Source organism: Gopherus flavomarginatus, chromosome 2, assembly GCF_025201925.1.
Source record: "Gopherus flavomarginatus isolate rGopFla2 chromosome 2, rGopFla2.mat.asm, whole genome shotgun sequence".
NCBI lineage: Eukaryota > Metazoa > Chordata > Testudines > Testudinidae > Gopherus > Gopherus flavomarginatus.
Window position 1 is genome coordinate 117,651,991 of NC_066618.1, and position 25,747 is coordinate 117,677,737.

Genomic DNA, 25,747 nt, shown 5'->3' on the forward strand with positions numbered 1-25,747 from the left:
CAATCATTTTTATGTATATGATCTATTAATTTATAATTCTCTTTTCTTTTTATTGTGAAATCTTTAGTTACTAAGGATTGGCCAACAGCATGCTATTTGGGTAAGATCCTGAGATTCATATTGACGTGGGGCTGTGTGTCCGATCCTTTCAGATTAGGAAGAACCTCACATGTTACTGAAAACCCTTTTCCCCACATCTCACTATATTAGACTTGGTTGTCAGGATGGGAGCCCAGGGCTGGAATGCCAAAAGGGGACTATTTGGCTGCTTGTTAACCGGTGTGGTACTACAGTCTCTTTTTGCTACTGGCTTCATTTAGTCTATAATTCGATTCACCATCAGCTTTGGGGATTGTCTGCCCAATTTTACGCAGTCTTCCCTGATTGAGGCATTCTCAGGGTGGCCTATCCGAGGCACCTGGTCACAGCCCCTTTGAGTGCATGCTTAGGAGGGGAGCCCTCAGTTTCTAAGCCCAAAGACTTTCTCTAGGGCTTCCCATGAGAGGAAGGGACACTCTCATGGGTGCAAGGTCAGATCCCCATCAAGGACCATCTATAAGAGATGTTCCTTCCCTGAGCCCATCGAAATTGGGTGAGCCCTTATACAGACCCTAAGGAACTGGATCCACAAAAACTCCCAGGGTGGAGGTTAAAGTGCATTGAAGGAAGGATCTGCTGCTTCCATCCACAAGTGCAGCGCTGAATTCTGTAGTACCAACACAGCTGCCAAAGAACTTATCACAACCAGGGATGCGCTGGTGCCATCAGCACAGACCATTGGCACTCCCTGCACACCAGGGCTCAGAGACCTACGTGGTATTGGAGGATAACTTCCTCCCCTGCCCCCAGTCTCTCCTCTTCTCTGGCCCAGCCAGAGGAACATTACTACACTGCTTTGGTGTCCTAAGAACCATCCCACTTACAATCCTCAGGCAGGATTGCCCTGGTACTGACAGCTCTGCCATTCCAAGAGGAGCAATTTTAGGATTTGGAAAAATCTAAAACTGGTCCCTCCATCCCCAGGGAGAGAGCCAAGCCTTGGACTGGTGACCCACGACTTATGGTCACTACCCTTATGAACACGACCTCCCTAGGAACTGATGGTTCCCTCTGCCATGGGGTCCCCCTCAATAAGTTGGCCCCTCTTCCTGGCCCCATTGGGGACCATGAGATCCCTATACCACACATCCATGAACCACCTAGGACTCTGTCCACTTCTCTTCCTTGTGCCAACAAATGGTTCCGTTGGTGTACGAGGAGGAGCAGGCTGTTGAACTGGAACTGCAGGTACTGACAGTTCTGATGAGAATCTCCTCCTGGTCCCTGGATGAGGCAGTCTTTCCTTCTTCCTCATCCCCACCAGATGACCATAAGCAATACTGGAATTTATTAAGAAGAGTAGCTAGTGATCTCCAGAGATCCCTTGAGGAAGTTCAAGACCTACACCACCAACTGTTGGACATTCTGCAGCTTCAAGGCCCAAGTAAGGTAGCTCTCCCAGTTACTGGAACCAGAGAGATTGGTCTGGCACCCACACACCTGAGAGGTGCCATTTCATTCAAGTAAAGGGACCTGAATTCCTGTTCTCCCACCCTACTCCCTAGTGGTACAGGTTGCTATGGAATGTAATAAGTCTCAATACCGAAGGACCACCCCATTACACAAAGGCTCCAACAGACTGGACCTCTGGGGGAGAAAAGTTTTTCTCCCCTGCGGGCTTGCATTCCACATTGCCAATTACTAGGCTCTGCTAGTTAAGTATGACTTTTAAATAACTACTCTGTCCTGAAAGGCCACCAGCCTAAACTTTCCTCTGAGGAGAGAGCCCAATTATTCTCCCTTCTAGAGAAGGGCAAACTGGTGGGGGAAAATGGCTCTTCAGGCTGCAGTTGATACAGTATCCAGAAGCTTGGCCACTGGTATTGCTATGAGGAGGAATTCATGGTTTGCAGTCCTTGGGCTTCTGCAGGGAGAGATGTAAATGTCCGGCGTTGGGGCTCAGCCCTCTCAGGCACAGCTGGGAGCTAGGGCGCCTCACTACAGATGGCAAAGTAGGTCAGGGTTCAGACCCCTCAGCAGGGGTAGGGCCAACAAATAGTCTCTAAGCCCAGGCCCTGGGTCAGGGCGAGGCACTAAGCAGTTCAGAGCTCAGCAACCTTCAGCAGGGGGCCGAGCAAACAAGTAGTCTATAAAGCCCAAGCCCTGGCTCAGGGCGGGGCAACAAACAGGTGCAGGGCTCAGACCCTCAGGCAGGGACTGAGCAGCAGTTCAAACAGTAAGTCTATAAAGAAGGCCTCCTCAGGCCAGGAAGAGAGGGAGTCTGCCACCCTTGGAAGGGTGGTAGGGAAAATGCAGGCCCTCCTACTCCACTGCGTTCCAGTCTGGGGCCCTAGCAGCGGCCAAGACTCGCTGCTGTCAGGGAGGATCCTGGCCGCAACACACTGACATTGGTTCAGGCTCTTTGGGAGCCAAACCAGAGTCGGCTATCCCCGGGCCACTTCTAACCTCCCCCTCTCTGGCTACCTGTGTCTCGCCGGCTTCTTCCGGTGGGTCCCAAACCATGAGTTCCTCAGGATACCGGGCACGGGGCAGGCTCGGCCAGTCCTCAGGATACCGGGCACGGGGCAGGCTCGGCCAGTCCTCAGGATACCGGGCACGGGAAAGCTCAGGCAGCTTCTCTGGATACCAGGCACGGGGCAGGCTCGGCCAGGCCCTCCTCTGGATACCGGGCACGGGAAAGCTCAGGCCAGGCGGGAGCTCGGCCAGCCGCATCTGGTCTTTTCGGCAGCTGGCCTCCAAGTGAGCACCGGGGCTGTGCTTTTATACTTCCTGTCCCGCTCCTTGACTTCTGGGGGGCGGGAATGGGCGGCGGTGGCTCCGCCCACATTGGAGGCTGCAGGGGCTCACCCCTCTCAGGCACAGCTGGGAGCCAGGGCACCTCACTACATGTCCCCCGCCTCAAGGCTGGCTCCCGTGCAGCGAGGCCAGACCCTTCCATACCCCCCAGCCGGGAAAGGAAGTCAGCGTTGGCGTGATCCTTTCTGGCCCTATGGCGAACAGTGAAGGCATAGGGCTGCAGCGCCAGGTACCAGTGCTGCAGCCGCATGTTATTGTCCTTCATGCGGGCCAACCACTGGAGGGCGGCATGGTCGGTGACCAAGGTGAACAGGGCCCCAAGGAGGTAGTATCGCAGGGTATCGCAAGCCCACTTCGCCGTGAGGGCTTCCTTCTCAACCACCGCGTAATTTTCCTCTCAGGGAAACAGCTTCCAGCTGATGTAGAGGACCGGATGCTCTTCCCCGTTCACCTCTTGGGAGAGAACAGCCCCGAGCCCCACCTCCGAGGCATCCGTCTGTAGGATGAACGGCTGACTAAAATCGGGGCTATACAGAACTGGCTCACAGCAGAGACCTGCTTTAAGCATTTGAAAGGCCTCCTCACACGCGGGGGTCCATTTCACTTGTCGCGGGCTGTCCTTGGTTAGGAGCCCCGTCAAGGGAGCGGCGATCGCTGCGAACTGGGGGATGAACCACCGATAATACCTGGCCATCCCCAAGAATTAACGTACTTGGCGTTTCGTGGTTGGCAGGGGACAGGCTGCAATAGCCTGAACCATGTCCACGAGGGGTTTCACCTGTCCATTTCCGATGGTGTACCCCAGGTAGGTGGTCTCTTGCCAGCTGATGCGGCACTTCTTAGGGTTGGCCATTAACCCAGCCACCCGCAGGGACCTCAGGACGGCTGCGACCCGCTCTAAGTGGCTCTCCCAGTGGTGGCTGTAGATGACCACGTCATCCAGATAGGCCGCCGCATAGTCCTGATATGGCCGGAGGAGGCAGTTCATCAGGTGCTGGAAGGTGGCTGGGGCCCCATGGAGGCTGAAGGGCATCCAGGTAAATTGATAGAGGCCCGTCGGGGTGGCGAAGGCCGTCTTCTCCCTGGAAGTTGGATCGAGGGGGATCTGCCAGTAACCCTTACTTAAATCCAGGGTAGTAATATACCGGGCCTCTCCTAGCCAGGCCAACAGCTCGTCTATCCGGGGCATGGGGTAGGCATCGAATTTGGAGATGGAATTGACGTGCCTGAAGTCGATGCAGAAACATTGGGAGCCATCAGACTTCGGGACCAGCACCACGGGGCTACGCCACTCGCTCTGCGAGGGTTCAATCACCTCCAAGTCTAACATATTCCATACCTCCTCGTCAACGACCCACCTCCTATGATAGGGCAGGGGCCAGGTCGCACCCTGGACCACCACTCCAGGCTCCGTTTGAATCCTATGGTGTACCACCAGGGTGGTGTATCCCGGCTGGGCCGTGAAAGTGCAGGAGAAAGCTTGTAGGAGGCACCGGGTTTGCTTAAGCTGGGCCTCCGTCAGTGTCTCCCCCAGCTGAGGCCCCTCCGGGTCCTTGGTGTGGGTTATCTGGGGTCCTAGCTCAGGTTCTGGTCGATAGGGGTTAATCAGAAGACCTTCTTGTTCCCGCCAGGGCTTAGGATTAATGTGGTATCTCTGTCACTTCTTTCGCCGGTCGGGCTGGTTGATCTCATAGGTAACTGGGCCTACTTTCCTGACCACCTCATACGGTCCTTGTCACGGAGCCAGGAGCTTGGATTTGGAGGGAAGAAGGAGAAGGACCCGGTCCCCGGGTTGAAAGTCACAGGTCTGTGCGTCCCGATTTGTAGCTCTGGGCCTGTGTTTCTTGAGCAGCTTTCAAATTCTCTCGGGCCAGGGTCCCCGCCTGCCTCAGACGCTCCTGCAGCTGGATCACATATTTCAAAAGGCCTTGGGTGGGGGATGAGGTTTGCTCTCAGGGTTTCCCGCATTAGATCCAAGAGGCCCCAGGGCCGGCGGCTGTACAGCAGTTCATATGCGAAAATTTGGTCGATGATTGATTGGGGACCTCCCGTAGCGCTAAAAGCAAGGGTGGGAGTAGCTGGTCTCATCGGCGGAGGTCCTGCTAGGGGAATCTACGCAGCATGTCCTTTAGAGTCCGATTGAATCTCTCGACCAACCCATCGGTCTGGGGATGGTATACCGACGTCCGCAGTTGTTTGATCCCCAGGAGTTCACACACTTGGCATAGTAATCGCAAGGTGAAATTAGTCCCCTGGTCCTTGAGGATCTCCTGGGGCAGGCCGACACGGGCGAAGAACTTCACCAATTCGCCGGCGATAGTGCGGGCTGTGATGTTTCGCAGGGGAATCGCCTTGGGAAACTGGGTGGCATAGTCCAACATAACCAGGATGTACTGGAACCCTTAATGCTCTTGGGGAGGGGCCCCACTAGATCCATAGCGATGCGCTCGAAGGGCGTCTTGATTACGGGTATGGGTACCAGGGGCGCCTTGGGAGTTCGTGCTGGGGCAGCCCGCTGGCACTCTGGGCAGGAGTTGCAGTACTGTTTTACTTCTTGATATATACCTGGCCAAAAGAAGTGCCTCAGTATCCGAGCCAGTGTCTTGTCGTGACCCAGGTGTCCAGCTGCTGGGACATCGTGGGCCAGCTTCAGGACTGCCCGCCGATGACATCGGGGCACTAGGAGTTGGGTCTGGGGCTCCCCAGTGTGTGAGTCCCTCTCGACCCGATACAGGTGTTCTCGTCTCAGCTCAAAATGTGGCCACTGTGCCTCCTGGCCGGGATCGAGGATGGTTCCATCCACAGCGGCCAGTTGTTCGTAAGCCGGCTTGAGTGTAGGGTCAGCCCTTTGGTCTCGACAAAAATCTGTGGGGGCCGAGGGATCCTCCACCCCTCTCGGGGAGGCGTCCTCCACTCCTCCCGGCCTGTCGGCAAGGTTGAGTGCCTCCGGCTCGTCTTCCTCAGCTTCTGAGGTCTACCCCTCCAAGGCTGACATAGACTCCGGGCCCCCCACCGGTGTGGCGGCGTAAGACTGTGGGAAACTCGGGCCAGTCCTGGCCCAGAATCACCGGATATGCCAGCCGCGGCACCAGCCCCGCTACCATCGAGTGGGTAACCCCATCAATTGTCAGTTAGGTCCGGGTGCTGGGGTAAAGTTGGATGTCCCCATGGATGCACTGTAGCTGGATTTCTCCCAGGCTGGCATCAGCCGGGGGACCCAAGCGTTGCCGGATCAACGTCTGTCCACAGCCCGAGTCGAGGAGGGCCGTTGTCGGGTACTACTCAACCATCACAGGCACGGTGATCTTGGCTGCCTGGGATTGATGGGCATGGGCTTCCCCTGAACAGACCTGGCCAAAAGTGCACTCGAGTCTGGGGCAGTCCCGCTGTAGATGGCCACACTCCCCGCAGGAAAAGCAGGGCCCCAGGTCTGTTTGTCCGGACTGAGGCTGGGTCCCAGGGGTGCCCAGGGAGGCATCGTTGGAGTCGGGGTCTGAGCGGGTCGCCCGGGGGCTACCGGGGTACAGGCCTGGGCCTCCACCCCCCGATATGCAACTCAGGCATCAGCCTGGCCAGGCGCCGTCTTCTTCTCGGAGCTAGGGCGCTCTGCCCCTGGTGGCGCTGCTTGAACTGCCGGGCCCACCGGTGCTTCGGCCACGAGGAAGTCCTCCATCCGGGAGACGGCAGGGGCTGGGGGATTATGCGGGGGAAGGATGTGAGTGAACTGCTCCAGCACCACTTGCTCCATTAGCTCCTCCCCCGTCTGGCGTTCTGGCTGCAACCAGCGCTTGCAGGTCTCGCGGAGTTCCTGGGCCACCATGCAGGGCTGGGCCCCGACAGGGTAGGCCAGGCTTCTAAATTGCTGTTGGAACGTCTCCGGACTTACATCTAGGGCGTCTAAGACCGTGGCCTTCACCTGGTCGTAATCCTGGGCTGCCTCTGCCGACAGGCCTCGATAGACCGCCTGAGCGGTCCCTGTCAGGTAGGGGGCCAGGATGGCAGCCCACTGGTCATGGGCCCACCCTGCGACGACCATCACTCGCTCGAACGTGATGAGAAAGGCTTCGGGGTCGTCGCCGGGGCCCATCTTCGTCAGCCGGATCGGGGGAGTGGGCTGTGGGGCCCTATCCGTGCCACTCGGCTGGGATCCCTCTGGCGCTGACCGAGCCGCCGCGAGCTGCTGGATGCATTGGCATTGGAACTCCTGGTGTTGGGTGATCAGCTCTTGGAGCAGCTGGCGCTGCTGGGTTCCCAGTTGCTCAACAAGTTGCTGTTGGAGGTGGGCGGCCTGCTGCTGCTGCGACTGGGCCGCTTGCTGTCGTTCTTGATTCTTGGTCACAAGGGCAAGGAGCTGGGACAGATCTATCTCCAGGGAGGGGAGTCTCTCCCCCACAGCTCCCTTCTCATCGGAGTCGAGAGCTCGCGCCCACATCCTGGGCAGAACTCCTCAGAGAAGGCACCATGTGTAAGTGTCCGGCGTTGGGGCTCGGCCTTCTCAGGCGCAGCTGGGAGCCAGGGCACCTCACTACAGATGGCAAAGTAGGTCAGGGTTCAGACCCCTCAGCAGGGGTAGGGCCAACAAATAGTCTCTAAGCCCAGGCCCTGGGGCACTAAGCAGTTCAGGGCTCAGCTCCTTCAGCAGGGGCTGAGCAAACAAGTAGTCTATAAAGCCCAAGCCTTGGCTCAGGGCGGTGCAACAAATAGGGCACAGGTCTCAGACCCTTAGGCAGGGACTGAGCAGCAGTTCAAACAGTAAGTCTATAAAGAAGGCCTCCTCAGGCCAGGGAAAGGGGGAGTCTGCCACCCTTGGAAGGATGGCAGGGGAAACGCAGGCCCTCCCACTCCACTGCGTTCCAGCCCAGGGCCCTAGCAGCGGCCAAGACTCGCTGCTGTCAGTGGGGATCCTGGCCGCAACACACTGACATTGGTTCACGCTCTTCGGGAGCCAAACCAGAGTCAGCAACCCCTGGGCCACTTCCGACCTCCCCCTCTCTGGGTACCTGTGTCTCGCCGGCTTCTTCTGGTGGGTCCCAGGCCATGGGTTCCTCAGGATACCGGGCACAGAGAAGCTCAGGCAGATCCTCAGGATACCGGGCACAGGGCAGGCTCGGCCAGTCCTCCTCAGGATACCGGGCACGGGAAAGGTCAGGCAGCTCCTCAGGATACTGGACACGGGGCAGGCTCGGCCAGTCCTCCTCAGGATACCAGGCACGGGAAAGCTCAGGCTGGGCGGGAGCTTGGCCAGCCGCGTCTGGTTTTTTCGGTGGCCAGCCTCCAAGTGAGCACCGGGGCTGTGCTTTTATACTTCCTGTCCCGCCCCTTGACTTCCGGGGGGCGGGAACGGGCGACAGTGGCTCCGCCCATGTTGGAGGCTGCAGGGGCTCGGCCCTCTCAGGCGAAGCTGGGAGTCAGGGCGCCTCACTACAAGAGACAAAACACTATCCAAGACCTCCCCTTTGTGTCCAACCTCTTTAACGAAAAGACTGGTGATTCTCTCCACCTGTTACAGGACTTTAAAGTCTATCTTCTGCTCCCTGAAGATCTACACCCAAGCCCCAGACAGGAAGCACCAGAGGCAGACCTATAAACCAAGACTGCCTCCCCATCATGTGTTGTTCTACCAGTGCAGGGGCATGCTCCCCTTTGGTCTCACCACCACTCCATCCCACCTCTTTCTGCCCTGTTCTGCTCCTTTTCCTCCTCCCTGCACCTCCTTTATGCTGCAGAACAGCTGGTTGCAGTGGGTGGGAGGAGCTGGGAGGGAGGGGGAGCCATCAGTGGGGGACTACTGAGGGGAGGGGGAGGAACTGCTAGGGAGGCTGCCAGTGGGTGCTAAGCACCCACCATTTTTTTTCGTGGGTGCTCTAGCCGTGGAGCACCCATGGAGTTGGTGCCTATGCTACCCGTGTCCTGCCAAGTCTCTCTGCAAGTGACAGCTCACGGGCCCTGCTTTTCAGCCCCCTCTTCCATCGCAGCTGCAATCCAGTTCCAGCCCACTGCTAGGAGCCACTTTTGATGTTTCAGTCAAGACATGCTTACCACCTTACCATGCCACCTGTCCCTTCTTCTGTCCCCTTTGGAGGCCATCTTACTCTATTAGCCTACAACTGGGAGCTAATCATGATGGATGGTTAGATCTTGGAAATTATCCATCAAGGATATTCCATAGAATTCATCTCCTTCCTTCGCCACAAACGCCCTTCCCACTACCTCTTTAGGGGCCACTCACCTGAGGTGATTGAAAGGATGTGAAATCCCTATTGCATCCATGGGAAACAGAGTGCGTCTTGCCTCGGTATCAAGGAAGGAGAGTTCTAGTCTTCATATTGCCAAATCCCCAAAAAAGACAGAGGGTGGAGCCCATTCTGAATCTTCAGCAACTCAACATCTTTATTCAGAAGTTAAAATTCCAGATGGTCATGTTGGCATCAATAATCCCCTTTTTTCATGAAGGGATATGGTTTGTGGATCTTAACATGAAGGATGTATATCTTCATATAGACATTCACCCCACCCCTACGGTTTATGGTGGGCCAGGACAACTTCCAATTCAGAGTCCTTCCTCTCTTTCCCCCTTTAAAAAAAAACAAAAAAAAAACCCTCATGATTTTAGGCCCAATTGATGATTTTTGAATGCTCAGGGTTGGCAATACTGGGACATGTTGTCTCATGTGACTATTGCTTGGTTGCCTGTGTGTTAGTACTAGTCAGACTGATGTGTATTGCTTCCATTTTCTCTCCCCTGCACTGCAGAGCAGTTCTACTTGTGTCTTATCAGCCAGCAGACGGGCAGGGAAAGAGAACAGCACAGGTGCCACTCAGTGGCACCACCCTAGCCTGCAACAGGAAAATGAAATGCCTCTCAGCTGACCCCTTGCCACCTCTAATTAAAGTCTTATAAAGTCAGGAAAGCAATATAGTTTCCAGCTGCTCTAAATGAAGCTTGCTCCAAAACTCAAACAATTCTGTCTTTATGGCCTGCCTGGATAAGATCTTTAATACTGTATGGAAGTATGCACAGGTAGGTGGCTATTGCTGTTTATATGCTGACCTCTAGTTTACTGGACTGATGTACTAATGAGAGGGTTATACAGGGTATTATGGGATGGTGTCATGCTCCACTCCACCCCTGACTTCCTCTTTAGGAGTAAATTCATCACTGCAGAAAGTGCAGTCATCCTGAATTCAGGTCTAGTGCATGCAATGTGGTTGCTTAGAGGACTGCAGATGAAGTTCTGTTTGTTGACCCCTCGTGAGCTATGCCATTGTGTTATACACATGGGGAGCTGATTAAAGCAAACCAATGGCCTCTTCCACCCCAGCTGCAGCAAAGAAGCCTGCTGGCAACCCAGTGGGGGCAGCACTCAGCTCTGCACTGTGAGTTGGGCTAGGAAACTGGAGCAAAGGCACAAAAGAAAAGACAGGAGATGTCAGGGGCCAAACTTCCCACAGGGAGAGGGTAGGAGCAAGGTACTGAGGTGCAGAGATGAAGAGGGGAAAACATCAACAAATAAAGGCAGTGAGGTGGAAGGGCAAAATGCATTTATCTGAGGGAGGGTGAATCTATTGATTATAGGAGGTGGGCTGTAAAGGGACTGCTGAGTGCAGGAAAAATAACACTTCACTCACAGGCCTGCAGGCTGGGAAACCTGCTGCTTTATTCAGCTCCATCACAACAAACTGAGTTGGTGGGGAATAGCTTCCCACATCAAAACAGGAGGTAGGGAGGGCAGAGCATCACTCCATTTCCTAATTTTCTGGGTAATCCAATTAAACCCCTAAAGACCACTGTACTACAAGGGGTGGGGGGAATGTTGACAAAGGCTTTTGCAGTAGCAATGAAAGGCAGCAGTGGTGATTTCAAAAATATGGTCCTTATGTCTACTGCCTACCTTTGAACAGAAGAGAAAATATAATAGGCCAGGGAAGACTGACCCTCCCTTGGCATATCTGTGACTGCCAGTTGCGGGTTTGGCGGGATAAGTTTTTGCTTTTTCTTATGCCCCATGCAGGTTCTGGGGCAGCTGAGGAGGCAGTATCTGGACTCCAGGGAGATTACTGATGAACCTAGGAAGCTGAGTAATATATACCATCTCCTGAGCTGGCTGCATAAGTGCATATCAAAAGCTCAGGTTCTTTGGCAGGAGACAAGCTTTTCCTGTGGGATGGCTTGGGATCTCAGGATGAGAGGTGCAGTGTGGCTGGGCAGACTCTGGCAGCTTGGGGCTCCTCTGGCTGTGGGAGGGCAGGGGGGATTTGGGGATCTAGGTGACTTGGGAGTCGTCCTGCTGTGCTGGGGGCAGGGGAGACTAAGGGCTCCATCTATGTGTATGTGTGGGTGTTATCATGCCTCAGTGGTTCACAACTGAGAATACCAAATTGCCCTCCTCAGCAATTTGTCCTGAGATCCACCCCAAAACTTGTGGTTATTCTCCCATAAGATATGCCAGACCAGCAACAAAAGTAAACGTCTGTCTTGCCACCCTGCCTAACATGAAGACATGAAAGCTGTCTCCTTAGGTTTTCCAGTCCTTGTATCAGCACCAAAACCCTGACTTAACAATGAGTGGTTATTTAAAACCAATTTTATCAACCAAAGGGCTCTTCTGATCCCAAAGGACTGGCCACCTACCCAGGTCATTATATTCCTCAGATCTTACCCAATAATCATGCTGTTGTCAGTTCTTTAGTATCTAATATCTATAGGTTTATTTATAAAAAGAAAAAAGTGAATTAAAATTGGTGAAAGGAGTCAAATACATACAATAATTGCAATGTTCTTGCATCAGGCTTGTAGCAGTGATGGAATAAACTGCTGGCTTGTTAAGTCTCTGATTGCTTCCAAATCATTGGAAGGTCCTCAGTCCCTCAGTTAGAAAGCTCCCATTAGTATAAGTCCATAGCCCAGAAGTTTGAGCAGGAAAGAGGCAAAATGGAGATGTTTTCAGGGCCTTTTATAGCTTCTGCCAAGTGAAGGGAAACTTGTTCTATTTTGTGGAAAATTACAGGTAACAAGATGGGGTTTGGAGTCACATGAGCAAGTCACATGCCCGTGCATGCTTCGCCAAGTCATAGCAGAGGCTATTACCTTTACTTTAGTTAGAAAGTTCACATGAAAGTTCATAAGGTGTGGATAGGCTTCTTCCAGGTCCATTGTGTGTGTTGATGAGCCATCAACTTGAATACTCCATTCATAATATGCTGGCTAAATACTCTGTGGGTGTTACCACAGGAGCAAACATTTGAAATACAAGTACATAGTTAATATTCATAACTTTAGATACAACAATGATATATGCATACAAATAGTATTGTCCTCTTCAGCAAACCATAACTTTTCTATAGACACCTTACGTGACACATTTTGTACAAGATTTATATTATATAACATTATATGAGATTATGTAACAGTGTTAGCAACAATGATTGACATGGTCATATTGTAATCATGGTAATTAAACAGGTGACTCTTGATTTGGTGTCTCGCCGGAAGCGAGGCAACTCAACTGAAGATATGTCCTGAGGACTGGTAGGACCTGGCAACAGCTGTTCTACATGTCGCCGCCAGGTGAGATCCTCTGCAGTCCGCACTGTGTAGGAAACAGGTCCTGTTTGAGCGATGACAGTGACAGGGACCCATTTAGCTCCAGAAGTATAATTCTGAGCCAAAACCGGCTGTCCCAGGCTAAAGGTTCGGTCTTTTGCTTTGGGTGCACACCTGATGACTTGATCTTGCTGCTGATGTTGCACAATTTGTCGAGGTTCAGAAGGTTTCAGCAGTTCAGAGCAAGTGCACAGCTGTTGTCCCATCATTAGAAAGGCCGGGGATGCCTGGGTCATAGCATGAGGTGTGTTTTTGTAGGTCAGTAAGAAGGTGTCCAGACGCTTTTGAATGGATAATTGGTGAGTCTTGCCGACATGCTGAGGGTTTAGCTGATCACCATATTTGGGGTCGGGAAGGAATTTTCCTCCAGGGCAGATTGGCAGAGGCCCTGGAGGTTTCTCACCTTCCTCTGCAGCATGGGGCACGGGTCACTTGCTGGAGGATTCTCTGCACCTTGAGTTCTTTAAACCACCATTTGAGGACTTCAGTAACTCAGACATAGGTTAGGGGTTTGTTACAGGAGTGGGTGGGTGAGATTCTGTGGCCTGCGTTGTGCAGGAGGTCAGTCTAGATGACCATAATGGTCCCTTCTGACCTCAAGTCTATGAATCTGTGAGTCTATGAATTGTTCCCTTGCCAATTCAAATCTTGTTTCATTGTTTGCACAAATCTTTCAGCTAATCCATGGTGGTTGGATGGTATAGTGCTGAAGTGATGTGGTGTATCCCATTTGCCTTCATAAAATTTTGAAACTCCTGAGAGACAAATTGCAGTCTGTTGTCACTCACAAGTTGTTCTGGCAGACTGAAACAACTAAAGAGTGCCCGTAGTTTTTGGATAGTACTCTCTGCAGTAGTGGACTGCATTATAGAGACTTCTAGCCATTTAGAATGGGCATCTACCACCACCAAGAACATGCTTCCTTCAAGGGGGCCAGTGAAGTCAATGTGAATACATTGCCACGGGTTTTCAGGCCTGTACGGGTGCCCACTGGAGTGCATTCCTCACACCCTGACATGACATACAAGCTTTTGGCTTTTTCTTCAATAGCACTGTTTAATCTAGGCCACCAAAAATAGCTTTGTGCAATTTCCTTCATGCTCACTATTCCACAGTGACCAGAATGTAGCTGTTCTAACATCTGTGATCTCAGTGGTGGTGGGATAATGACATGTCTCCTCCACAACAAACAACCAGATTGGATCGATAACTCCATCCTCCTGGACATGTGAGTAACAAGGTTGGGTGAGACCGTTGAGATGTTCCATGCATCACCAGGTCCATAACTTGGGACAATATTGGGTCAACGCAAGTTGCCTTCTTTACCTGAGTAGCGGTGATGGGTGTATTCTCTACCTGTTCAAATTAAAAGATTTCCTTCTGGGCAATATCTTGATGTTTGGCTGGCAAAGGCAAACACCTTCAAAGCAGATATAAATGTGAAGACACTAGATCACACTTAAAATAGGCAGTATACTTTTTTTTTAAACCATGGATGTTGATATTAACGTTAAGACCTTGAAGTCATGACATTTAGGACTGTATCTTGTTCAAGCTCTTTGAAGAATGGCTGGCATAGCTGGGTTAGGATCTTCTCAACCTGACATCTTGGTTTTAAGATTTCCTTGTTAATTTTGGCTTTCAAGAGGGAATTGAGACTGTTGAGATAGATTCATGAGGTGCTAGAGGGAGCTTCTTGGAAACTCTTAAAATTTTGCACCAAGTGGAAGGGGAGGTTTGGATTTTTTTAGATGAGAGTTTTAATTCTACAGAAGTTGAAGGCTTTGGTCTGTCCACTTACCAAAGGAAGCTTCCTACTCAGCAGCAACAAATCTGAAAGTTGCCCTTGTTGCTTAGGAAGTTCTGAAGCTACTCATGCAAAGTAGTCCTGTTGAAGTCAATGGGAATATTCACATAACTAAGGATTACTCATAGGAGTATGGGTTAACAGTATCAGACCAGAATATGTATAATAATTTCCAGCAAACTGCATTTAATGGAAGTTGGTTTGTTTGCCCTGTGGTGCTGCCTCCTTCCTTAGCTATGATTATGAGAAAACATTTTTCTTGAAATGGGAAAATAAATGAACAGAGTTTCATGGCTCACCCATCCTCTCTGCAGCCACACACATGCTTGGAACATGGGGTTTAATTCCAGGCTAAGGGAAAACATTGAGGGCAGAAGCCCCTTGTTAAAATCTTGGTAGCATATTAGTGACCATGAAATACAAAGATGTTACATTCAGCCCAGTGAAACAGCAAATTTTAGCCATGCCGTTGAATTTGCTTTGCTCATGTACAATATGTCCTATATTTTTATTTGATACATAATTGTTCATTTTACTGTAACTTACTGCAGTCACTGCTGAATATTATACACTTTTACATATGGGATATATCCATGTTTGAGCATTTGCCTGACACCCAGCCCACTTCTTCATCCAGTCTGGGCTTTCACTGTCTCATGAAAGGAATGAGCCAATTAGTTACAGACCAGCAAATGGATAATAAATGTCTGAGAAAAATGTTACTGTCAAAAGGAAGTTCATCAAAACACAGCTGGCAAGAGTGAGGAAAATAAAAATAAAGAAACATCTGTATTGGATTACAGTGCTGCAGGAAAGCAAAAAGGAAAAAAGTAGCCTTTGCACTAAAAGCACTATTGGTTAATCTTACTAGGCTTTTCCGTTTCTTCCCAACTTATACTTTCTTAGATCCAAAGACTCAAAGAACCCTCCATCTTATTACTTTCTTCTTATTAGTAACCACAAATTAGTGCACACTCAGTCCCATTTTATACAAATGCGAAGGCTTAGCAACAGGAAAAAAAGTGCAACCTACAGGTCTACACTTAGATGTCTCTTTTGTCAACTTTGCTGCAGTGCATCCCAGACAAGTTTACCAGAGTGATCTCTTTCAGAAGAGGATGAGTCTGCAGAGATGTCTTTGGTCACTTTTATATAAATTCATTTAAGAGGATTGATTCAAAAACTGATATCCTTAAAAAAAAAAAAAAAGGAGAATTCTTCAAACTGTGACTGACTGAAAAATTAAAGTTTGAAGTAGAAACTTCTTTGTCTTCCACATGATTCCTAATATGCACATGACCATGGTATGGTTTCCTAGTGCAGTAAAAATCATAGTGTACACAAAGATATATTTATCTTCCTTCCTTCCTGTCTGCAGGGACTGTACTTTGTGGTCCCCGCCCACCTTTTCTTTGGTTTGTGTTATTGTGGGAAGGCTAAGTCAAAGAAGAGGCTTTTAGGCAGTTTGCTCTGTAAGTTGTGGTTTGTGGTCATTCTAGTCTCTTCTACAAGTGAGTCCAGATATGTAGGTCAGCCACCAAAAAAAGCTATGGAGAAATCTGTCTCCTGCATATGCAAGTCTCACTCCTGAGGATGGCAAACTTGTAAAACATATTTAGGTTTGTTGATTAAGAAAATAACTTAAAAATATTAGTATTTCTTGAAAAATTATTCTGAGCAATGAATTAACATAGGAGCTCTCAAACGAAGGCTTGGAGTGGCCAGAGTTTTAGACAAAATATTGGATTTTAATTTCTATCACCCTTATTGGTAGAGAGCTTTTCCAGATGGAAGATTCAGTTTCTTCCAAATTGAAATTTTCCATGGGAAAATTTTGATTTTTCTTTTTTGCTAGACTTATTTTTCCAGCAAAATAAAAACTTTCCCATGGAAAATTTCAGTTTGGCAGAAATTGAATTTTCTGTTGGAAAATCATTCCAACAGAAAATTCCTTGCCAGGTCTTGAAATATTTTTTTTTCACACAACACATTTATCCTGTGAAACTCATTGCCACAATATAGCATAGTATACAAGGTTTAGCAGGATTCAAAAAGAGATTTATTATATGTAGCGCGTGCAGCACTGCCTAACTTTTCACATTATTAGTCCTTGTTTTCAGTTGTTTATAAGTTTGCTAAACTTTGGATAAGGAGCCTAGGGAGGGAGATCAAGACTGGGAGCCAATGAGGATGTGGAACATGGGGTTTGATTTGAAGAAGTGCTGAGCATTCAAAGCTACAACTGATATCAGTGGGAACTTATCTTTGAACATATGAGGTGTTATATACTGCTAAGAATTCTGACAAAATCAGGTCCTAGGCATCTCCAAAATTAATGGACATTTTTAACCATAATTTCTCTCTGCCTTGGTTCCCCACCTGTAAAATGGGAATAATACGACCCTCAGTTCACATGGAAGTTGTGGAAATAGATATTAAAATAAGCGCTATAACATAGCCCATGAGGAAATTGGTGATTCTGTCTACAAAGCAGGGGATGAGTAGTGTGCTGTAAATAATACATTGTTGTAGTTAAAAATATCACTCACAAAGGGACCCGAATTAAGGGTGCACAGGTAACTGTAGTTTGGCATTTCCTAACTTTCGAGTGCTTGACTTTGCAACCTTAATAGTGTTCTCATTGTTTATATATTACACCCACAAAAACTACAGTAAAAGAGCATCCAGAGTTATAATAGTAAATATTTAAAAAAAAAAAAGGATTTTAGAAAGGCTCATGCTTCAGGGTTAAGTCAACTCTAACTAATGGAGGTTAGGAAGAAACTTTCCCTGGGGGCCGGTTATCCCAAGACTGCCTACTGGAGAGTCTTTAGCACCTTTCTCTGAAGCAGCTGATCCTGGCCGCTGTCTGTGACAGAATACTGGATTCGATGGACCACAGGTCTGATACATCATGGCAATGCCATTGTTACTTTTGGATAGCAAGCACTGCATCCAGCAGTACGGCTTGCAGTGTCAGGATTTACATTAAACCTTAATTGGTATCTTTTCTCTGCTTGATGAATTAGGTCTTGCTGTATCTCAGATGGCAAAGAGAATGGGTATTTTTTTTTCCAGAAAGACAGTTTCCTGGTATCTGGGGTAATCAGAGAAAGGTTTAAATATTATTTATTAATGCTTGCATTTGTAGTGCTCCAAGCTGATGTATCAATATTTTTTTCCTACAAAGCTCTGAATTATTTTGGATGGTGTCTTAGGGTCAGAGCAGGCTCTCCCCCTTTTGTGCCTGCACCCTGTGTTTAGACTGGTATTATAAAGTCTTCCACACTTTCTTTTGTTGGATCACCCAAGTGTCTTTATTTACAGTGCTTGTGCAGTTCCCAGATCCCCCAACAGTTAGTGCCCCACAGACCCTCCCTAGGGTATCCTGGCCCTTGAAGACTCCTGATTGGTAAGGAAACTGAGATACTGCCCTCCTGTCTCCTCCCCAGCTACTCTCCCAACTGAATTTGCCCAGGGCTTCTATAGCCAGCTCATACCCCAGCCCAGCTGTCACTACTTAGCTCATCATGTTCCTCTGAGCCAGCCCTCGTTAGGACTTGCAGCTGGGCTCCCTGCTGAGTCCCTGCATCTCTACACCTGGTCTCCTGGCCAGAGAGCAGGCTGCAGCCAGTATTTTGACAGGGCTTTAAAGGGGGTTTTACCCCTGCCCTGCCACAGATGTCTATAAGTACCTTTCCTTAGCCTGTGAATAGGAGATTTTTTGGACAGTAAAATCCTACTATCCTAGGAACAAGAAGTTGAAGATGATCCTCTGATTGCACCATTTGAAGGTGGTGGTGGTGGTGATGCACCTAGAGGCTGCAACCAGTGACCAACACACTGTAGTGCAAGGCATTGTATGTACATGTAGTTAAGAATCTCTGCTCCAAAGATATTCCAGTCTTAGCATATGAGACAACAGGTGGCTCTTACAAACAAATGGGAGACTAGGGTTGAAGAGGCTAAGACAAAATAACAGCAAAATGATCGTATTTGACACAGCAGTCACAGCACAGCTACTTTGATTTGGCAAAAAGTGTATTCCTCCCAGAATTCTATTAATATTTTCCCTCTCTCATGGGTAACTCTGACTTATTAGATTTATTATTCATCTGTTTTCTCCAATTCACAAAATGTGACCTTCAGACCATGTGATTATGCTACAGTTGCCATCCACAGATGCAAAGCTGGTCATGTTGGACCAAATCCCAGTTTAGCTTAGTTCAATGACAAAATTATTTGATTTAGTTTGTAAATAAATGGTGAAATTTCAGCTTCACTGAAGTCAAGGGCAAAACTCCCATTGATGTCAGTGGCGCTAGGAATTCACCATTAGTGTTTCTAATGTTTCCTCTCCTTCTCTCTTCTTTTGCCCTACAAACTGTGGACTGATGTGGTTTAGTGTGGGGGAGAGGAGGTTGTATGGACTGTATGCTATTTGTTAAAATGTATCCATAAAATTAGCACCAAAACCATTCAAGCAAAACTGAAGCCCAAGAAGGTTTTAAAATAAATGAGAAAGTGACATTAAAACACCTGTTAATATGGAATCTAACTGCTGATGATGGTAGGAACAAATTTTCCCTACCTTTGTCCTCCACAAACAGAATGACTCCAAGGCAGTCCCACATTCCTCCTACCCCCCAATGTCTGTAGCTTCAAAAGCCAAAATATAGTGCAATTAGTGTAAATGAAGCAAGCATTGGTGTCTCTAATAGTGTAGTGTCAGAATGAAAATGCATGGTGTGATCTTGTGAATGCAATAGCAAAGTTAAGCCACTCATGCCAGTTTATTAAAAGCAATACTTTTTCCATCTGGTACAATATTTAAGAATGCGTTGTGTGGTACATTGGAAAAAATATATTGGGTTTTACCTTTAAGTCACACTATTTTGCTCAAGTTTTGGGTTTTTCATGGGAAAAAAAAAAGTCTGACTTAAAAATTTGAACCCTGCAGATGCTCAGCATTTGGTTTGTTTTGTTTATAAGATGCACACTAACTGCAATTTAGGTTTTAGAATTAAAAAACAAAACAAAACAGTAAAGCTTCTGTTCACTATGCCTCTATTCTTTCCACCTGGCCACTGTCATACCTGTTGGTGAAATGTTTGTTTCTGCTCTGTAGCTAGGTGGGTGCTAGCTTCTAGCAGGCATGGGCAGCACCTGCAGACTAAAGCGCTCTTTACTGCTGCCAGCATTGTTTGTATTTTAGGGAACTTTTTAAAAAGCATTAAGTAAGTTTATTTATTAAATATCACCCACAGCTGCTGTAACCTGTTAGTTTTATTTTGGTCTTATGCTGAATTCTTCCTGAATAGACAGTCCATGGTTGCTAGCCAGAAAATGGATGAAGGGGAGGGGGGAAACAAAAACTAGTATTGTAAAATAGGAAGGGAGCAGGTTGTGATGGTTTCCCCCTGGGGTGCCACCTGGAACTGGGGTATCACTGAGCCCTCTTGGCCCACCAGCCACGGCTCCTTTTTACACTGTACTGCTGTGACAAGCTGCCAAGCCCTCTAAGCTTCTGCCTGTACTTTCACCAGCCAGGACCGGCGCTAGGGGTTTGAGTGCCCTAGGTGGACGGCAATTTTGCCGCCCCAAGCGCTGGTCCCACGACTCCGGTAGAGCTGCCGCAGTGGTGCCTGTGGAGGGTCCGGCACTCCGTGGCTCTGATGGAGTGCCACAGTAGTGCCTGTGGGCAGTCCACCGGAGCAGCGTGAGCAGCCTACCATTCGCAGGCACCACTGCGGCAGCTCCACTGGAGCCGCCTGCTGCCCCCTCTGGTAAAACAGCACCCACCAATTATTATGGAGCCCTAGGCCATTGCCTATGCTGCCTAAATGGTAGCGCCGGCCCTGTCACCAGCATATGTACAGGTAGGGACACATCCAGCTACAGTTACATGCAGGCTGTCTGACCAGCCCCTTTATGGGAAGTCTACAGCTAGGGCAACTACCAGCTCCTCTGGCATGCACCCCCTCTGGAATAAACACCCAAAATTATACCGTCTTGCACTGCACAGGGAACTGTACAGTGTAAGCTCATAAAATTCACCTCGTCCCTCAGTGTGGAGAGGAATATGCAACAACTTTTGCCCTGAGTTATGATTCTCCCATGCTGGCTTAGATAAAGCAAAAACAAGTCTATTATCTACAAAAGATAGATTCTAATTGATTATAAGTAATAGCAAACAAATCAAAGCAGGTTACCTAGCAAATAAACAAAAACACAAACTTAATATACTAAACAGATTGGATATGAATAGCAGATTCTCACTCTAAGAGATGATACAAGTAGGCTGCAGATTCTTAAGGGGCAAACTGCACTTGCTTACAGCTTGGGATCCCCACGTGTTCCATTCACAGGCTAAAAATCCCTTTAGCCTGGGTCCAGCACAGTCTTTGATTCTCAGGTGTTTCCAGGAGTCTTCTTGTGTGGGGAGTAAAGAAAACCAGCTGATGTCACTCCCTGCCTTATACAGATTTTTATGCTGGGTTCCCAGACTGGTCTGTGGAAAATTACTGACATCCCAAGATGGAGTCTAGAGACATGGTATCATTACATGTCCTTGTCGAGACATAGCAGCACTTCACTCACTAACTGTTTGGAGAATTCACAGGAAGGTTCTCCAGGTGGGAGATAAGATTCTCCCAAGGCCTATTGTTTTCCTAATGGCCCATTCCCCACGCACTGTCTAGAATGAAAGCATCTTATGTGTAGTGGGTGTTCCCCACGTATAACTACATTTGAAATACAGAGAGTGTCAATATTTGTAACTTCAGATACAGAAATGATATATGCATACAAAGAGGATAATCATATTCAGAAAATCATAACCTTTCCCATTACATCTCATATGATTTGCATAAAATACACTATAGCTGTCATAATCCTATCATAAAAATATCACTGTGAAGTATATGGGGTGCAGTGTCACATGGGTCATCTACAAAACTGAGTTTGGCAGCAGAAATGGCTAGGAAAAATAAGGAAGAAGCAGCTAGAAGAATGAACAAAGACAGAAAATGAATCCTATCTTTAGTATTGTCTTTGGTAGAGAGAGGCAGGGCCCTGGATGAACTTGCTAGCAGGAGATGGTAATGTCATAAATACACTGCTGACGCAGCAACAGACAGATGTGCTCAGACAGGAGCAACGCATGCATTTGTACCTTCAATGGTCATAAGAGGTGGGGTTAGATAAAGACCTTTTAATCAGTCTAGTTCATTCCTTTGAAATTGTGCAGAATTTGCCAGTACGTTAAGGGTCTCAAATGTTTGATTTACTAAATAGTCTGTTAAATCCTTCCTCCAATGATAGTGCCTTAGCAAAGTACAGATAATGCCACTATTTAGTTGAATTTACTGTTAGAAAAGAATGTCATTCTTTCTAATTATATTTTCCTTTTTTTGTTTTAGTCTGCGACTTCTTTTTATAATAATCAGAATTCTTTAAGGATATCTTCATTCATGTTATTTCCTAAAGGCATTTAAAGTAGTGGATAATATTTTCAATGAAAATAGCATCCTTTTCTGTTTCTGAATCGCCCAGGAGCAGTTCATGTATGCAGAAATTCACAGCCATTGAGGTAGTCTGCCAGTGGTTTTCTCTAAAGTAGAATTTAGCCCTAGATTTCAGGAGTACATAACTTATCTTTCTCTTCCACAGAATTTTTAAAGCCAGGAGGGACCACCAGATCATCTAGTCTGACCTCTTGTATATCACAGACCACCAACACCACCAGCCCCCGTACACGAAACCCAACAATTTATTTCTGCTCAGCATTCTCCTTGAATTTAGACATATACTATACCTCTACCCTGATATAACGTGGTCCTCCAAAGCCAAAAAATCATACTATGCTATAGGTGAGACCATGTTATGTCGAATTTGCTTTGGCCCCCCTGCTTCTTGTCCCCTGACCACCCCCTCCAGAGATCCCTTTCCCTAATCACCCCCAGGAACCCGCCCCCTACCCAACCCCCCTACTCCCTGTCTCCTGGCTGTCCCGACCCCTATCCACATCCCCTCGCCCCCTGACAGGCACTCACCTGCAACAGCGGGAAGCAAAGCACCACGGCCCCAGCCTGCCCTGCTTTCTTTGCCCTGGCCCCAGCCGTGTTGCTGGGGGTGTTGGGAAAAGGTCCCACGCTCACCAGAAGCGGTGGAAGCTGAGCAGCCCGGTCCCAGCCCGCTCCACTCTGCCAGCTCCCAGCCGCAGCTCTCTGCTTCCTGCCGCAGGTGAGTACGGGGGGGGGGTGGGTGGGGATGTCCTTTCCCCAACTCCCCACGCTCACCGGCAGTGGAAAGCAGAGTGCTGGGGCCGGGAGCTGACGCACTGATCCACTGGAGCGTTGCACATTGTATGCAAACCCGTGTTATATTGGGTCGCGTTATATCAGGGTAGAGGTGTATACTGTAAATGGCAGCAACAAAAAAAAATCTACCATTTGTTATGCTTTCCTCATTGAACATCACCAAATTAATACCTGAAGACACATTGTACAGCTTTACTAGTATCAGCTATGTGTATTTGCATAGATGCTTTGATTTTCTTGGGGAACCTACTGTAAATATTGCCATGGTTTTTGTAGTTTGCTTTTTTGTACACTCACATGACAACCTCTGGCTGTACTGTGGCAGGTGTCAAAACAGTAACTCAGCCACGAGCTGTCCTCGCATTGTAACAATTCTCATGTTACTGACGGGTGCCCTCTGCTGCCTGGGTGGTCCAAAGCTTGTAGGCCACCCGCATCTGTATAAACAGGAGTCAGACACAATGTATTTGAAGGGGGGAGGTCTCCTGGTTTCCACTCCCCAAGTCCTTTCAAATCATAGTTCCCTGATTTGCTTAGCTCCAGAAGGAGTTGAGGATAGCAATACTGAGTGCCTCACAGCTCACCTGGGGGCTTGTCAAATCTATCCTGTCCAGATGGAATCTACTGTCTCCTTGCAGGATCAGTATGAGCTTCTTGGGGGCAATTTCTCTGAAGTCTTCCTGGTGTCTCTCTGGGGATCTGCCCAGTAGCAAGTGCCTGGGACTTCCTGCTTTTAAATCCTGATTTCACCCCAACATGATTGAGAGGGGAGAAGAGGCAGAGCTAGTCTTACCCACAGCTCTTTAACTTCTGTGTCACCAGTGCAGAGTTTCTACCCCCTGCCACAGGCCCTGGCATATATTTTCCAAACTGCTCAAAGTGATGATTTCAGGGATGCACACTCTAACTCCTCTCCTTTTCAAAATATAATTTATTCATTTCCCTTGCATTTAGAGAAATATACCTCTGATTCAAAATATTTTACACGGAGAAAATACTGGAGAGCGTTGATACCTAGGCAAACAGCTGTGTTAGGAGAACATTTGCCATTTAAATAGCCATGTCCATTTTTTTTCCCTCACCCTTGTTTCCTAGCAACAGAGTATTTTACAATTGCTGTTCTTTAACCCATATCCTGCCTTTGATGGACGGTGTTCACTGGTTCATAGAATCATAGAATATCAGGGTTGGAAGGGACCTCAGGAAGTCATCTAGTCCAACCCCCTGCTCAAAGCAGGACCAATCCCCAACTAAATCATCCCAGCCAGGGCTTTGTCAAGCCTGACCTTAAAAACCTCTAAGGAAGGAGATTCCACCACCTCCCTAGGTAGTATCTAGTGCTTAGGGGGTTAAATTTCTGTTCACTATGCCTCTATTCTTTCCACCCACCCAGGATGGTACTTTGTCTTTTGGCAGGTATTGAGTCAACACTCCAGTCAGGTCACTAATTGTTCTGATCTCTCCCTGGTGTGATGGAGTTCCAAGGAAGATATGGGGTCTGTCTGTTGACCCCTGTGGGTGGCCATTTCCAGTTGGGAGTTTCCAAAGGACTTTACCTTTTCCTTCCTTCCCTCTGGATGAGTCTGGAAGGGAAGGTTTTCATGTCTTTCTCAATGCGGGAGGTTGCTAGGAGAGCTTAGTTCCTCCTACTCTACTGGGCTGTGGCTGGGGGCCTCCCACTCTCTTGCTGAAGTCTTACTGTTGGCTTCAAATTAGTAAAAGAAAAGGTGGTAATAGAATGGTCAGCCTTTCTGGGCTCAGCAGGCTGGCTCTGTCTCCCTGGGAGAAGGTTTCTACAGCACTTTTTTCTTCATGAGCTCTCAGAGTAGGTCTCGCTCCTTGCTGTGTCAAGGCCCTTCTGAGCTGTCTGGCTCCCTTTTTAAGCTCCACGCCTAGCTGGAGCATGCTCTGCGGGTGCAGCCATGTGGGGTTGCCTGGTCCCAGAGTTGCTCCTTAACCCCTTCCGTTCTAGTGTGGGGTTTATACACCCCATCACATTGTCCTTGCGTGTGTGTATGTGGGAGGTGGCTCCTGGGCAGTTGCCAGCTGGGGGAGCTCTAGCAGCCATCCAATGGCATCATGTTGCCAGGACATCATAGGTGTAGCAGAGCATCACAGCGAGGGTGTAGGAATGAGGCCAACATGTAGATGGCCCCAATCTGCTTTGGATCCTTTGGGATCTGTAGGGATTGGAGGTGAGACTCAAATCACGGCCCTTTCTTTTGGGGGGATGTGGTGAGAAAGCAAATGGGCACCCCTCTGAAGAGATACTTCATGAGGAAACTAAGAAGGGAACTTTGTGGAGTTTTGCTCCCTCTTAGCTGCCTTCTGTGGGGTGTGGGAATCTGGCTTGAATTCTATTAGGAATAAACCTAAGGACAAGATGGGTAATGAAACATACATCTTAGCTTACAGAGTACAAAATGGTCAGGAAATCGTGACTCATCTTTTCAAATTGTAAAACAAAACATATAAAGAAGGTGAACTTGTGTTAACAGACTATTTAGGTACTAAAGGTTTAGGGTTGCAGACACTGTAAAAATGCAATTTATTTGCATCTTTTCTTCAGTATAGTAATCTGGAGGCAAGGGCGGCTCCAGGCACCAGCTCAGCAAGTGTGTGTCTGGGGCAGCAAGCCGCTGAGGGCGGCAGTCAGGCAACTTTTGGCGGCGTTTCCATGGGAGGTCCGCCGGTCCCATGGTTTTGATGGCATAGAGCCGCCCCTGTCTGGAGGAAGGGCAGTTGGATTTATTCACTGTTAGGAGTCTTTGAAAAACAAAGTTTGACGATATGTAAGTGTGGTTGTGTTTACTGTCCTTTTCTGGTCTCTGCTGGAGGCATCACTGCCCTGACACACCCACCCAAAGGAGAAGTATCACCTGGTAAAGAAGGACAGTAAATTTAGACCTTCAAGCACTTCCTAGAGAGGCCACTCAGGTTCTGGTACTGGAAGAACCACCAAAACTTGGTTCTCCGGTGGCTAGAAAGGCTGGGAGGAGGCAATAGTCAATCAGGTGATACCATTGGGTGAGATAAGGTGGTTTGCCTGCTTCTTCTAAGAGAGAGTGCTGGTTGAAGCTAGGCTTGCCAATTTTGGTTGGATGTATTCCTGGAGGTTTCATCACATGACAATCTTTAATTAAAGATTAATCTTTAATT